The sequence below is a fragment of the Crocodylus porosus genome, unplaced genomic scaffold, assembly GCF_001723895.1.
Source record: "Crocodylus porosus isolate Cpor-Errol unplaced genomic scaffold, CroPor_comp1, whole genome shotgun sequence".
In the NCBI taxonomy this organism is placed as follows: Eukaryota; Metazoa; Chordata; order Crocodylia; family Crocodylidae; genus Crocodylus; species Crocodylus porosus.
Window position 1 is genome coordinate 87,860,429 of NW_017728947.1, and position 15,389 is coordinate 87,875,817.

General features: G+C 41.5%; 1 protein-coding gene and 1 long non-coding RNA gene across 2 annotated transcripts in view; one reads left to right on the forward strand and one right to left on the reverse strand.

Moving 5' to 3' along the window:
- Nucleotides 1–15,389, reverse strand: part of TTC7B (tetratricopeptide repeat domain 7B) — a 208,784-nt gene that overhangs the window by 26,087 nt on the left and 167,308 nt on the right. The window lies entirely within an intron of this gene.
- LOC109321680 lies at nt 1,462–15,119 on the forward strand. The gene is made up of 3 exons (XR_002104142.1): nt 1,462–1,472; nt 13,014–13,020; nt 14,805–15,119. It is a non-coding gene; the product is annotated as an uncharacterized LOC109321680 (long non-coding RNA).

Consider the following 15,389-nt stretch of genomic DNA (forward strand, 5'->3'; position numbering starts at 1 on the left):
TCTTCTCCCTTGTCCAGATGATAGGTCACCTGGTCGTAAAAGGAAATGAGATTGGTCAAGCAAGACCTACCTGCAATAAGCCCGTGCTGGCTATCCCTCAGGATGTTGGTGTCAGCCAGTCCATTAAGGATGGCCTCTTTAATAAACTTTCCTTCCCTGGCATAGAGGTCAGGCTGATGGGCCTGTAATTTGCCAGATCCACTTTCCTCCTTTTCTTGAGGATAGGCACCACATTGGCTTTCTTTCAGTCTTGGAGAACTGGTGAGGACAAAAAACAAACAAACAACACAAAACCAAGAAAGCTGCTCCAGACTGCTAATACTTCCAGAGAAGACTCCTGTGCCAAAGTGAAGACCTTATCTTTGTTGCCTCCATTTGATATAAATCAGCCATGGAAACCAGTCAAAAAGGGAGTTTCTAAAGGAAAAATTGCCTCTGCTTGAATTATCTTCTAATTGTCGATTAGGGTGATCTACTCTCCTCGGTGGGGCCCCCCTCTGTGGAGTAAGCGGTCATAACTGTTAGTCAGCAATAAGACAGAAGGCAGGGCAGTAGTCACCAACCAGTACATTATGATTGACTGGTTGATTGTGGAGCCTCTAACAGTTGATCTGAGTCTCAGCTCCCCATCTCATTTTTTTTCCCCCAAGCTAAAGTTAGGCATAAAACAGGCATGGGCAAAATGGCTGATCCAACCAGCAGCCAGACTCCATTTCCCAGCAGCCCCTACCCTCATGGCTTGGGTCAGTCTCCAGGAAGACCCCAACCACACCTCTGTGGGAAAGCTCAGGCTGGGGTTGCCATAGAGACCAGCCTGAGCCATGCTGGCAGTGCACGCAGTAGAGCAGCACGGGGGCTTCTCTGGAAGCAGCACAGGGGGCTCCACTGGGAACTTGGGATGGGGCAAATTGATCCACAGCCAGGGCAGAGCTGTGATCTGTAGCCTGCACGCTCTGGGCAGGGGCATACAAGCAGGGAATCGCAGCTCTGCCCTGGCTCCTTGCAGCGGTAGATCCTGGGTTGCACTTCAATTCAAAAAGTGATCTTGTGCTTAAAAAGGTCAGAGACCATTGCCTTAGAGACCAGCTAATTCAGAAAGGCACAAGCTTTTGTATGATGCTGCTTTCCGCCTGCTTTAAGCTGACACAGCATCTAATCTAGTCAGCAATAAGGAATTATTACCAATAATGATGTTACTGCTACTCCTTTCAGGACAGCCTGCTGTCCTGGAAAAAAACTGCATTGTCCCGAACTCTCACACTGGCAAACCACAAGCCAAAAATCCTTAGGCCTGTCTGCTAGAAATTAATTTTATATTGATGTCACCTAAAAGAACAGAAAGCTGAGCAGTGTCATTATAGCTTAGACATGCAGCAGATTTATTTAAAAATAAAAGTCCCACAACCAACCTCACTTTTAAAACACATGAACCCTGAACAACTCTACAGACATTTCCCCACATGCAAGGGTGTGTGCACGTCTCTGTACGTGAGGTTTGGTACAGGGCAAATTGTCCTGGGTGGGATAGGAGAGGCTGAGGTCAACACCTCTGCTAGCTCCAGCACCCTCACCTGGGGTCCTGGGGGATTACCACAGCAGCAGTGATGCTAATTCAGCCACTCAGAGCCTGGCCAGAGGGCCAGGCTCTATTTCTGGCAATGGACACTGCTGCTGCATATGCCACACTTCTTTTTTTGATACTGGGATCTCTCAGTGTCAAATTTTGGCACTGCACTGCAAATAACCAGTGAAGCAAAGCTTACATGTGCGCTACATGTAGTCTGCAGTGCCTCAAATAATTTGTTTGGATGTACCCTACAAGAATACATTTTAAACAGGCCAGGACTAAAGGATCAGTCCATTCCATTAATTAGCTCAAATTTTATGGGAGGAAATATAATATACATTTGTAAGCAGGTCTGCAACAGACTTATTTGATATGCCAAAGCTCATGGGCTGTACCCCATCACAAAAACTATAACCCTGCCTTAATAAGGGAAGCCACTGGGGTCTCATCAACTAATTACTTGGGATAACAAAAAAGAAAAAAAAAAGGAGTGGGATTGAGGTCACAGGTTAATAACAAGGGATTTGGAAGGGGACACCGAGCACAACACACTGGCCAGTGCCCCCTGGAGGAGTCGAGGAAGACTGTGGACACCAACTTGTGAAACTATCCAGAGACGTGAGCTCCAACAGAAGACAGACAACACGGGTGGGAGACTTCATGTCAACAAATATTTTTGCTGTTAATCTGTATGAAGGAAATCCCAAGACAACATTTTTCTTAGCACAAAGCTGTAACTTCTGCCTCTTTTGAAAGCTAGGTGAGGTAAGATGCTCTCAGTAGCACTGTTTCTACAAGTAACAGAGTCTAAAAATAAACCCTTTTAAAAACAGAGCATTTTTATTAATAATGCTAAAATATAATCACAAATTATTAGGTGCCAGATGCTGCCTACAAACAACAGCCCTTGGATAGTAGATCCAGGCAAGATGGCCAGTGCCTGCTAAGTACATGACAATCGAAGTTCTGTGGTAAGTTCTCAGCTCAAGTTACGAATCAATGCTTTAATAAAATTCAATGAGATCAAAAGGCCCACGAAAGCAAAATAATCTCAGTTAGTCCAGTGCACAGTATAGTGGACTGCCCTAATTTAACAAAAAGCAATTCTCTTCAATATCAAAGAGCAAACTGCAAAGTTGTACCTCCAAGGTCCATGCAAACAAAACTACGAGTGAACGACACTGAAAAGAGGTACAGGGAGGCTAATTGTCAAATGTTAGGATGCAGTGCATAAACTCAGATGAGCCAAGAGATCCTACCATTTTCTGAATTATGTTTTTTTTGCTCAAATGAGGAAAAACTGTAAATCTTAAATTAAGGACATGGAGAAGAGTTTCATTTTAAATGAAGCGCCTTTATAAACACCAAAGTGAGTGCACAGGTGTTTAAGTGGCTTTTCACAGAAAAAAAAACCATGGCGATTCTGTGAAGAAATTTTAGTTCTTTTCAGCAGAAACTTCTTGGCAGCTTGACAACTTCCAGTGCCATGTGTAATGCCTATCCAGATGCATGGAGTGCCACAGGACATGTTTTGGTCCTCCAGCATCTCAGGAGGCTGCATGCCTCACACTTTCCCTTCCCCTTACTGCTCCATGGTGTCTGTCTGCCACCCTGACCTCTACTATCCCAGGGAGACAGAGCCAGGCTCACAGATCACCACATGGTCACACTTCTCAGCTTGGTCTTTCTTCCTGGAAAAAGAGGAACCTCCTGCCATGCAAGAACATCTGTTCCCACTGCATCAGCATCTCTAGAAGAGCACTGAGCAAGGGGCTGTTTCTGTCCAGTTTTGAGCCGGGAACCTTTGTAAGGCAAACACAATAGCAGGTAAAACTACAGAAACCAAAAGTCACCCATCAGTAACTTGTGGTTTTGACTTGGATGACTAAGCACTTGAACACCTGCACTGCATTTCTCACTGTGTTCATGGTGTTACAAATTCCACAATAATTCTTAGCACTTCATACGAATACCTAGCCTAAGTCCACAGCCTAAGTATTAATAGTACATACCACTTTACATGTCACCCTCCCTTCTGGTTGTGGCTTGAAGTAATGAGTCTAAAGACAGCTTACATTTTAATTGTGCTATGCCATGGTCTCTCACCTTAGTACTTTTACTTTGGTACAATCCAATCACAGACACAATTACAGATACAATAATAATTAAAAAGTTAAGTGAAGTGGTAAGTTCCCCAGCAACAATCATGGAATGAAGAACAAAAATGGCTATGGATACTGACACCTTCCAACTGATAATGATTTGTGTATTTGTTATTACTAACACCAAGTTCCAAGATAATCACCTTCCCTAGAGGATCAGGTACATGTGGAGACCTATTATACCTTTAAAATGTCCCAAGATCATTATTATTTCAATAGAATCTCGCTTCCTATCACACCTATGCACTTCCTGAGCAGAGTACTTGTACTCTTACTCTGCCTGACTAAAACTAAGCACATACACCTGAAATAAGTGCCACACAAACCATATGCAAGAAATATGGTAAGAACATTTTCTGCCACTTACTGGAAAAACTGAAAGTAAAGTCTGCAGGTGATCTATATGGAGCAGAACAATGAGCAGGCTTGATTCCCCTTCTGCTGCTAACTCAGGTACTTATGGCAAAGAAAGACTTTTGTTCTTCATTCTGCCTTTCAAAAACAAACTGTATCTTATTCTGGAGTGCGTATTTTCAAAAAAAATATGTAATTTAGTTAATAACTATCCCATATAACAACACCAGTCATTTAGTTTTGGTTAGTGAAATGCCTATAAGAGATGATACAATTAACGATGTGAGGTGAAAGTCACCATTTGATGGTGACTTACTGTACGTGAAATAAGTTTGTGGTCTCCGTTTCTTTCTAAAATTCAAAATATATTGAAAGATACTTAAAAAAACAAAACAACAGCAACAACAACAACAACAAAACCCCAACCAACTAACCAAAATCCAAATCTAGAACAAGGTAAGTGGAGCATAAAACTACACATTACAGACTGACCTATACCAGCAGCAATTTAAGTGATGCTGTATCAGAGGGCTGGACATATATCAGTTCAATCCAATCCAATCCAATGCAAACCAAACACTGGACTGATTTGTGACCTGCCAAATCAAGAGCAGTTATTCTGGCCAGAACATCACTTTCTCCAGCCAGAGTGTATCACTAATTAATTTTCCATTTTTTAAAACAGGAACAAACAGAAGTGATAAACCAGTTTCTGGCAAGGTGACCACAGGAACAGATAAGCTGTGGGGAAAAAAAAATCTTTCCTGCAGATAGTGTGAACACAAACAATGAACGGAAAGGCCCAGCTGAATCTACCGTGCAACGTCTCAGCATCAAAAGCTGTTTTTATAAGTCCTCAAAGTAGCAAGTTCTCATTAAACTGGATATTTCAGTGGAGCTAATTGTACAGTACACGTAAAAATCACTGAAGGGAAACTTGTTATAGGAAGACTGCCCAAACACATGTCCAACTTGTGGATACTTGGGATCCATGCAGTTAGCATAATGGCTGCCTGAGGAAGTCAAGAGTCCATTGAAATTTGGTTCTAACTACAGTCTTAAAGTAGAGGGCTCCTGATTGTTATCAGATAACACAGCCCAAAGACCTGGATTTTCTACACTACCAGAGCTCAATTCAGTGCAAGAACAATGCACAACAGTCAAAAGTGGATTTGCCCTGTACCTCAAGATATTATAAAGGCAGTCTGGGGTCTAACCTACCATACCGCAGCAACAATCCCTTAGGAGTTGATGTGTAAGCTCAGAATAGCAAACATAGCAGCCAAGCTGAAGACTAAAAAACAAGCTGTGTAGCTATCAGACAGCTTTATGCTGTCTGAGACATACAGATATTCCCTGATGGAGAAAATACATTTCCTGTACAGTTTTTTAAAGCCATTTAGGAAGGCTGTGTGGCAAGGTAACACCTATATTTTCATTCTCTCTAAAAGGCAAACTTTTCATTTAACTACTTAGGAACCAACCTCACAAGGGGATCTGGGCATGCAAAGTCTTGCTGAACTGAACAAGAAGGCATACATGTAGTGACTGCCCTTTTGCAGGGTAAATGTCTTTGTAAAGAATACAGTGAAGCTGAAATTGAAACAGTTTGTTAGCTTAGCATTTGATAAGAGGCAAAACAAAAGCTCTGTATACAAGTTCAAATAATCTGGGAGAATTATCTCAGGTTTGTTTTCCTGGCAGAAAAATATTTGAATGATGAGCCCCTGAAGGGCAAGGAGCTTGCAGTGCTGATGCTGCACAACCAGGGGGCCCCTGTGCACACACCTCAGCATGCTTTGCAGGCTCCCCCAATCTACCTGGAGACAGATGGCAGCAGTTTACAAGGTAGCAGTGTTTGCCTGACCCAGACTGCTCAGGGTCACCCTATGTCTCCTTGCTTCACAATATAAGGATCACAAAAAGGGCAGCATGTTTTGCTTCCTGCTCAGCTGGTTTACTTGAGTCCAGTGAGAGACATGCTGTGAGGGAAGGAGGGGAAGGCAAAGCACCCTGGGATGCTGGAAGACTGTGCTGCAGCCTCTCAGAAGAATACACACAGACATTCACCTTCCCAAGAGAAATTTAAGCCTGATTTAAATGTACTTGTCCTTAGTTATTTCTCTCCCAGACATACCATTTTTAGTAAAGAGAACAAAGTCCTTAACATATGTACACCTGTGGTTTCTCTTGGGAGAGCAGTGACTCTCCCAAGAGAAACTGAATGTCTGTATGTGGGCAAAGTGTAATATTCAGCCTAACAAAATATTTTTGGTATAAGGCTATTCTAAATGTAAAAATAAACACAGGTAAAAATAAAAAAAAAAATCCTAAAAGACTGTCAAATACTGCAAATGGAGACCAAAAAATAAAAATATTTTACTTCAACAAAATATAAAGCAAAAAACTCAAGCTGATCTACATGAGTGCATGAAGCCTGGGAAACACACGGGAAGAATTTGAAGTCCTTGCAGAGTCATGGAACTGTGATGTGACTGGAATAACAGAGACTTGGTGGGAGCTCGCATGACTGGAGCATGGATGGGTATAAACTGTTCAGGAAAGACAGGCAGGAGAGATGAGGAGTTGCACTGTATGTAGGAGAGCCATATGACTGCTCAGAGCCCCAGTATGAAACTGGAGATAGGCTTGAGAGTCTCTGGGTTAGGGTCAGAGGGGAGAGCAACAAGGGTAATGCTGTGGTGGGGGTCTGCTGTAGACCACCAGACCAAGGGGAAGTGGTAGATGAGGTTTTCTTCAAACAGCTAGCAGAAGTTTCCTGATCACAGGCCCTGCTTCTCATGGGGAACTTAGGTCACTGACATCTGCTGGGAGGACAATACAGCAGTATGCAGGCAATCCAGGAAGTTTTTGGAGCACGCTGGGGGCATCTTCCTGGTGCAAGTGCTGGAGCAGCCAACTAGGGGCAATGCTCGTCTTGCCCTGCTGCTCACAAACAGGGAAGAATTGGTGGGGAAATGTAGTAGTGGGTGGCAACCTGGGCAGCAGTGACCACGAGATGACTGAGTTCAGGATCCTGAGGAAAGGACTTTTGACTTTTAATTACTTTATTCAGGGGTTCAGGTATACAACAATGGTGGCCGCTTGCAAAGCAAAAATAAAAACAACTTACTACCAAACCAAACCAAACAACCAACGCATCACACCGTCAGACATCTTCGCTGCATTTCACGTCGTGTCTCACATGCTACGCGGTCGGTGTGCCAGCCACACAGTCATAAACAATTCAGACCCTGCTCCATCCCATCATACACATAACAAAACCTTCAACTTCCACACAAAAGAGAGCAAAAAAGCAGCCTGGTGAGGGCCCAGGACGCGGCAGAGCTGGAAGTCGCAGTTCGACACCGAGCCAGCCCGGTCACCCAGACTGGTCATGACATCAGAGCGCGTATTTGAGACGGCCGTCCTCCACCTGGCACAGCGCTCCCTCAAGGGCACAGCGTGTCTCAAAAGCGGGCACCGCCCGCTGGAGCACAGCGTGCTCAAACTCCAGCGAGAGGCGCGCCTGCACCAGGAGGCAAAAAAGCCGCAGGGCATCATCTGAGCCAGTCCTGGCAAGCCGGTTCTGGCAGCTCTTGAGGACGGCCAACTTGGCCTGACCCAGTACAAAGTTGGCCAGGAAGACGGGGCCGATCCTGAGGAAAGGAAGGAAGGAGAGTAGCAGAGTAAGGACCCTGGACTTCAGAAAGGTAGACTTTAACTTGCTCAGGGAACTTATAGGTAGGTTCCCATGAGAAGTCAGTCTAAGAGGGAGAGAAATTCAGGAGAGCTGGCTGTACTTTAATGAAAGCTTACTGAGAGTGCAGGAACAAATCATCTTGATGTACAGGAAGACTAGCAAGTATGGCAAAAGACCAGCTTGGCTTGGCAGGGAACTCTTCAGTGAGCTGAAACACAAAAAGGAAGCTTACAAGAACTGCAAACTTGAATAAACTACTAGAGAGGAGTATAAAAGTATTACTCAGGCATGCAAGGATGAAATCAGGAAGGCCAAAGTATTACTGGAGTTGCAGCTAGTAAAGGATATGAAGGGTAACAAGAAGGGTTTCTACAAGTATGCTGGTGGCAAGAGGAGGATCAGGGAAAGTGTGGGTTCCTTACTGAATGGGGGAGGCAAACTAGTGACAGAGACTGCAGAAATAGCTTAAGTACTTAATGCCTTCTTCGCCTCAGTCTCCATAGGCAAAGTCAGCTCCCAGATTCCTGTTTTTGGCAGCACAGTTTGGGGAGCAGGTGAGCAGCCAAGTGGCAAAAGAACAGGTTAGGGACTATTTAAAAAAAGCTGAACATATACAAATCCATGGGACCAGACAGGATGCACCTGGGAGTTGGCCGATGCGACTGCAGAGCCACTAGCCATCTTCTTTGAAGATTCATGGCAAATTGGAAGAGGTCCCAGATGATTGGAAATGGGCAAACATAGTGCCCATATTTAAGAAAGGGAAAAAGATTAGTCAGCCTCACCTCAGTCATGGAGCAAGTCCTCAAGGAATCTATTTCTAAGCACAGACTCCCACAACATTCTCACAGGCAAGCTAAGGAAGTATGGGTTGGATGAATGGACAGTAAAGTGGATAGAAAACTAGCTGGATCATCGGGCTTAGATATTAGGAAAAACCTTCTCACTAGGAGGGTAGTAAAACACTGGAACAGGCTAACCAGAGAGTTTGTGGAATCTCCATCCTTGGAGGTTTTTAAGCCTCTCCTAGACAAAGCTTGGGCTGGAATGATCTAGTTGGGGATGGTCCTGGTTTGAGCAGAGGGTTGAACTAGATGACCACCTGAGGTCCCTTCCAACCCTAATTTTCTATGATTTATTAAAATAAAATCAAGCCTGAATCAATCTTCAATTCTCTTTCAATTTTCACTGCCCCATAGCTCCGAAATTTCTTGTCTTACGTTGCTTCTAGATGGTCTTTGAAGGTGGTTTAGGTCCACTTCACCTAAAGTGTAAATAACTGGGTATAAAAAGGAGTGTGACATGGTAGGTAAGGAGTCAAAACTGGGGTGGCCATATTTTTTGTGCTACAGATGAGAAGTTTGAGAAGCAGCCAATGGGGGTGGGGGGGGGTGGGGAGGGGGAAGAGGGAGAAGGATCTGTGTAATTAAGATCCATTCAGGAGTCAGAATTTCTATTCAGTGGATACACACACTTAAGTATTTTTGGTGCCATGAGTTTCTTCTAATGTACAATACAAGAAAACCCAATAAATTCTTTAACTCTTATTTCCCAAGTAGCAATTAAGTTTCACTGCCCAAAAAGCCCTAGCACATACAGTGACCACGCTTAAATAAAAAGATTACATGAGACTTCACACCAGCAGGATTTGATATTAAAACAATATTTTTAAAGAGACTGGTGAAAGTCTTCAGGAATAAGGTGAATCACACCTTTACTGTGTTAACATATTATGTCTAAAACTTTGGTAGCAAAATTAGACCATTTTAGCATTAAAAGATAAAAGAGATGACTAGTTTAAACCAAAACTCAGCAGAACTGGCTTGACTGTTCATTTGACTGCATGGATAAAAAACTTCTTTTCCTTCACTACTTACTGCACTGACCAGTGATGGTTTTCAGGTATAAGACTCAAATGCAAAAACAGCATTTAAGATTTCCAAGGACAAAAAAAAAGAAAACCTCTCAAGTAACATGTGGCAAGTGTTGTCTTTAAATAATCTGTGGTTTGAGGAGGGGGATAGTGCTAGTCGCATGAATTCAATTAACTACTCCTGATTTTAAAAAAATGCATGGTAGAATTGCTATTCTTCTTCCAAAATAGAGGATTTGCTTATGGGCACGTGTCTAAATTTGAGAAGTCTGCAGTTTCAGGGTTGTCCATAGCAAGCATGATCAAAAGTCCACTAAGTCAATAGAAGTGCTCCTGCTGATTTCAGTGTGCTTTGTATCAGATCCAGAGTTATCACACAGAAAGAATGATCAAATGACTGGAATCTGCCCAATCCGATTCCAAGAGACGAGTTCCACTGAGATTTCTTTATTTGTAACATAAGAATGATATTATTCATGCGTTTAGACCTGACAATGGGGAAAATACCATTCATGAAGATAAAGGTATTTCACTGTGCATTTTTTGGCTTAAAGGGTATTTTGCTTTTGCTCTTTTTCCCCCCCACCAGCACTCTTAATCTTTCCAAAAGGCAACATTAAAAAAGAAATCAGCAATCTTTATTATAAATCTAACTAAAACAAACTACAGTTATTTTCCATTCTCTCTCTCTCAAGATACCAAGCTCCTCAGAGAAGAAGCTAAATGAATCTTGCAGATGTATCCGTGGTATTTACCTCTCCAGTGATTACTACAGCGTATGCTGCAGGAAATAGCATAATATGCTTAGGAAAGGTCTCCTGGTCCTAGAATAGCATCTCACAATGATCATGAAAACCCTTATTTGCCCAATAAATTTCAGAATTAAGTCACTGCTATAAAAAGGAATTGAGACTGGCAATTAGCATCATGTCAGGGATAAAGCTAAAATTGTTTGGGTGCCTCACATAGCCTTTCCATATGCTTAATTTTTCCTTTACACTCACAGTCTTTACTCTGAACTTCTTAGATTTTTAATGATCAAATGCTCTCCCTCTTTTTCATAACTTCAACATTCAACAAGGTTCTTTACCAGCCCGTTCCTTCCCACTACTGACACACACTCTCAGTCTCATCTCCAGCCTCAGACTTTGGGGCTTTGAAACAATACACAAGCCAACTTAGTGGGAAACAAAAAGTGCTATCTGGAAACCGGTTTATAGAATATACAAATGCCTTAGAAGTTATGTTATTTAGTTACAGAAGCCAAGCATTACTTATAAACATGTATAACAGGCCTAGAGTAGTGCGGAAAAAAAAAGTTACCAGCTTTAAGGATGTTAGACTTTTTCAAAGAAGCCAGTGATCTTGAGCAAGTCATTTCAAACTCCTTCAGTTTCCTTGTTTTCAAAACCAAATCACTGAAAGGATTAACTAGTGAGTATTTGCAAAATATTTTATGAACCTTGGGTAGAAGAAAACCTCCAAGTGCATTTCTATGAGCACTACCAGCCAAAAAATCAGGGATAGGTGGTGATTCTGGCTAAAAGGTTTCCCACCCATAGAAAGGATGCCCAGGATGTTATCTTCTGGAAAGCAGGGTGAAAGGTTCCGCGCAATCACCATACAGTGGTCATCTACCTAAACGACAGAGCTGGGAAAGTGACTGCTACTTTTCCATGGAGCTGCTCCTGATTTTGAAAGATAAAAACCCGAGTCTCCCTCCTCACGGGAGCAAAGTTACAAAAACAGGAAGGCAGCAGTGATGCAGAAATCTGGAGGCAATGATAAAGAGCAGGGATAAAGGAAATTATTCATAGGAAACTATTCCAAACAAAAAGATAGGGTGACAACCAGGTAATATGTGCACATAACATTTAAGAAAGTGCGACTCAACGCATTGCTGTCAGACTTTTAGTAAATAAATAGATTTCAGTTAATTTACTCAAGCCTTATTTAAATACTCTTACAACTACAGCACAGAGAGTGACTGAGCCGTGACATCCAAGGTTTATGACATAATTCTTTTAAAAAACCTACTGTACTTGCCTTCTAGTACTGTCAGCACTTCGGGCAATTTATCAATGCCCATTTAATTGCTTTTTGATACTCTATTGCTTAAGCTTTGCAGTCTCATCCACTCAGCAAGGAAAAGCTGGGGTACTGTCCACCTTGGGAAAAAAAAGTGTTAATAAAAGTTGGGAAGCTAAGATTCAGTTCTGTTATACTGAGAAAAATGAAAAGGGATCTCCAAATGAAAAATGTATAAGAGAAACACAAAATGTACATCATTCTTATAGCATCAGAGAGAGAAGCAAAAATGAGCCAACAAAAGAAAACGAGGATAGCTAATACTAGCTGAACAGACAGGTAAGAACATAAAAGGAGTTTCTTTGCCTTGTCAAAGAATGTCAGTGATGCAGAGAAATGGTAAACAAACATTATGATAATGCCCTATGACTGGGGAGGTTATGTGAAACTGGTGTAAATAATGTATCGGATTGGGCCCATGCCTGTCTAGGCTGGATTGAACCCATGGACTGGATCCGGTCCATGGGTCTACCCTGGTTCCACTCTACTAGATCACAGGTCCAAAAGGTTGGGTACCACTGAGCTAAAGTATTATGTGTAGTTCTAAATGCTGTATTCTAAATATAAGTTATAGAAAAACTGAAAGGGTAAGTAACAAAAATGATAAAGGGGGTGAAAAGGAAAAGTAGAGAGAACTAGGTATGTTTAAGTTGGAGAAAGAGACATGGAGCAGTTTTCAAATATTAGAGGATTTCAAATATTTTAAGGATTGCAGCTTTCAAGTATTAGAAAGGCGGCCATAAAAAAAGAACTGTTCTCCCTTGTCAAAATGAAAACATGAAGCAGTGCACTTAAAACTACAGGAAAATAGATTTAGAGCAGATCTCAGGAAAAACGCAAAACGAAAAAACTTCCTATCTGCAGGAACAGTAGGGAATGGAACAAGGTACTTAAAAGTTCTGCAATTTCCTTCATTAGAAATTTTAAGATGACGTTGGTCTGGGATGTTTAGGAATAGCACTTCCTCTATTTGTGAGGGGATTAGAATATATGTTACCTGTACAGTTCCTTTCAACCCTGTGATTCTACAGCTTTGATTCTGGTCTCTACACCTTTGAAAAAAAGAGGTTGAATATTTTTAAAAATTTAAAAACTACAAAAATGGTTCAGGTTTTGAAAGCATGCATCATACTGGGTGGTTTAGACCATCATACTGGGTGGCATTTACACATGCATTAATGTGCCATTGCTACTGTGCATCGAGTTTAGTACCTCTAATATCAAGTAGTAAATAAACACGCAGTAGCCAGCACTAATGAACAGTAGCAATAGTGTACGGTCTTTTCATGATGCTTAATGCACAGTAGACTAATTCTACTGTATTTAGCACAGCTTTTGCTGTGAAGTAGAATTAGTCTATTGTGCATTAAGTGTCTCATATGGAGTTGCCCACTGAGAGGCCTCAGAAGTTCTATCTATATACTTTATTCAAGAGAATCTTAAAAGATTATTTGGTAGTTGCCTGCTAGCAACTGCATGGGGAGATTTCTTTAGCTTAGCCTAAAAAGACACTGCTAATATGACACTACTTATTTGTGTTCTCCTTGTCAGCTCTAGGCATTCTTTCACACAAATCCCTACTCATGAAATCCCTTCGCAACTTTACTTACCACACTTCCATCGCATCCTTCTTCAAAATACATTTCAAGTGACTTACAAATCCTGAACGTTTGAAGATATTCATGTGTTGCTTTCTTAAAAAAATTAACTCTTTTACTGATCTTCGTAGTTCAAGTCACCCATCACTTTACAATCACCACTACTCCAATGTACAATTAATGTTTTATTGTTTCCTAGCCCACTCATCTTGCATAAATATATTATCCGTCATACAGTTGCCTTAATATTGCTGCCTGTGTGCTTTTTATTATATATTAAATATAGCATCAAGGTGTACTCTGAATGATGAATGACAGCAGGGTTCCAGACACAGAGAGCTTATAAATCATACTATTTCATAATTTTATAATTATAAAATAAAAATGTAATCTTTACTCCAAACTGTTTTCAGACGAAATCATTTGCTTTAGATGCGGAGCCAAATTTATCCAATATTTAGGAGTGTTCAATTCCAGCACTCTGGTTTAGTCTGTGACAAAAAGGGTACAACAAGAACATGCTGATCCTCATATGAGTTTCCCCTAAACTCATACCCACTCTTTTGATTCATGGACATCTTTACCCCATATTAGAAAAGGTTTCAAATGAGGACTTTGGAATATTTTTACATTAGTATTCTTTTTCCAAATAATTTGTTAAGCATTACTTAATTACCAGAGTGCATGTAGTCTAAACAAATCTCTCTAAAAAAAAAACCCGGACCAAAAAGCCTTAGAAACAAAAACAAACAAAAAACATTAGCCAGTAATAAACTGAAGCAGTTTTTGGTAGAACTGTAGCAGCACATGCAGCTTGTCAAAATTCGTGCACAGCAAATAATCCTTTATTTAGGTAGAAGGAGATAGGTCTGCTTTCATTTTATGTGACTAATATACTTTGTAGTCTACTCTGATGGCCTGGAGACCATGTTGTAGTTGCATGCAAGACCAGATGCCCAATGCAACTTGGCAGGGCTGGAAACAGATACTATTCATCTGTAGGGGAAACTAACCACAGTGCTTTACTTGCGCAGCTGGGAAGAACACATTTTCCTCCTGCAGGATGAATGCATTTTCTATGGGTGGAGACTTAAAAAAACAAACAAACAAACAAAAAACCAAACAACCAAGCAAACAACCCCCTCCCCCCCCCAAATCCCCAGAACTTGTCTTATCTATAAATATACCCTATTCTCTCACATAGCATGTGTCCTCAAATAAAGCGCACACCTTGTTTTTGGGAGGGAGAAAGCAGAAAAAGGCTTTTTCAGGGTCATGGCTGACTTAAGTGATATAGAGCAAGTCGTCCTGGAAACACAGTGTGTTGCATCCAAGAAGTGTGGTATCCCAGGAGACAATCTGAGTGAGGTAGTAGGAACTTCCTGGTCTAGCAGAACTTCAACAAGGCTGGATGCTTGCAAGGGCAGATGCAAAACTGTTACTTCTTTACTGTAAAGAGTTCTTTTATATAAAGTTCCTGTAAATAATAAAGTCTCGTTTCCACAACACAAGCCTCATCAAGTTACTACAGACTGCATGCATTGCTCTGGGCTCTACTGCTGATTCAGACACAAGTTACATTGCTCAAGCAGTAGCTACAGCAGCTGTGAGATGGTTAACATAGAACTCTTTCCCCTTCAGCTTTCTGTCACCTTAGAGAAGTGGTAGCCATCTTGGCAGCATTAGAGACAGCGTCTACATATTTCTGTTCTTCACTGCTATTCTAGCAAAGAAAAAAAATAGTTTCACGGCTTAAAGACATGCACCCCAAATCTGGAAGACTGATTGTTTTTGGAAAGGTGTGCATGGTATGTGAGTAAATACAGCATGAAGGTGTCCAACTACCACGAGTCTCAAAGGAGAGTAACTGCTCTAGCCAGATTGCCTCTCCTCACCAAAAATGGGAAAGCTCCGCACTGAATAAAAGTTGTGCAAAATAAAAAACTGTTCCCCCCCCCCCCGCTATAAACAGGGTCTATAATCAAGGTAATTAACATACTGCAGTTGGCTTGGCTGTCAGAAAGGTTCACAATGTTGGTTATGT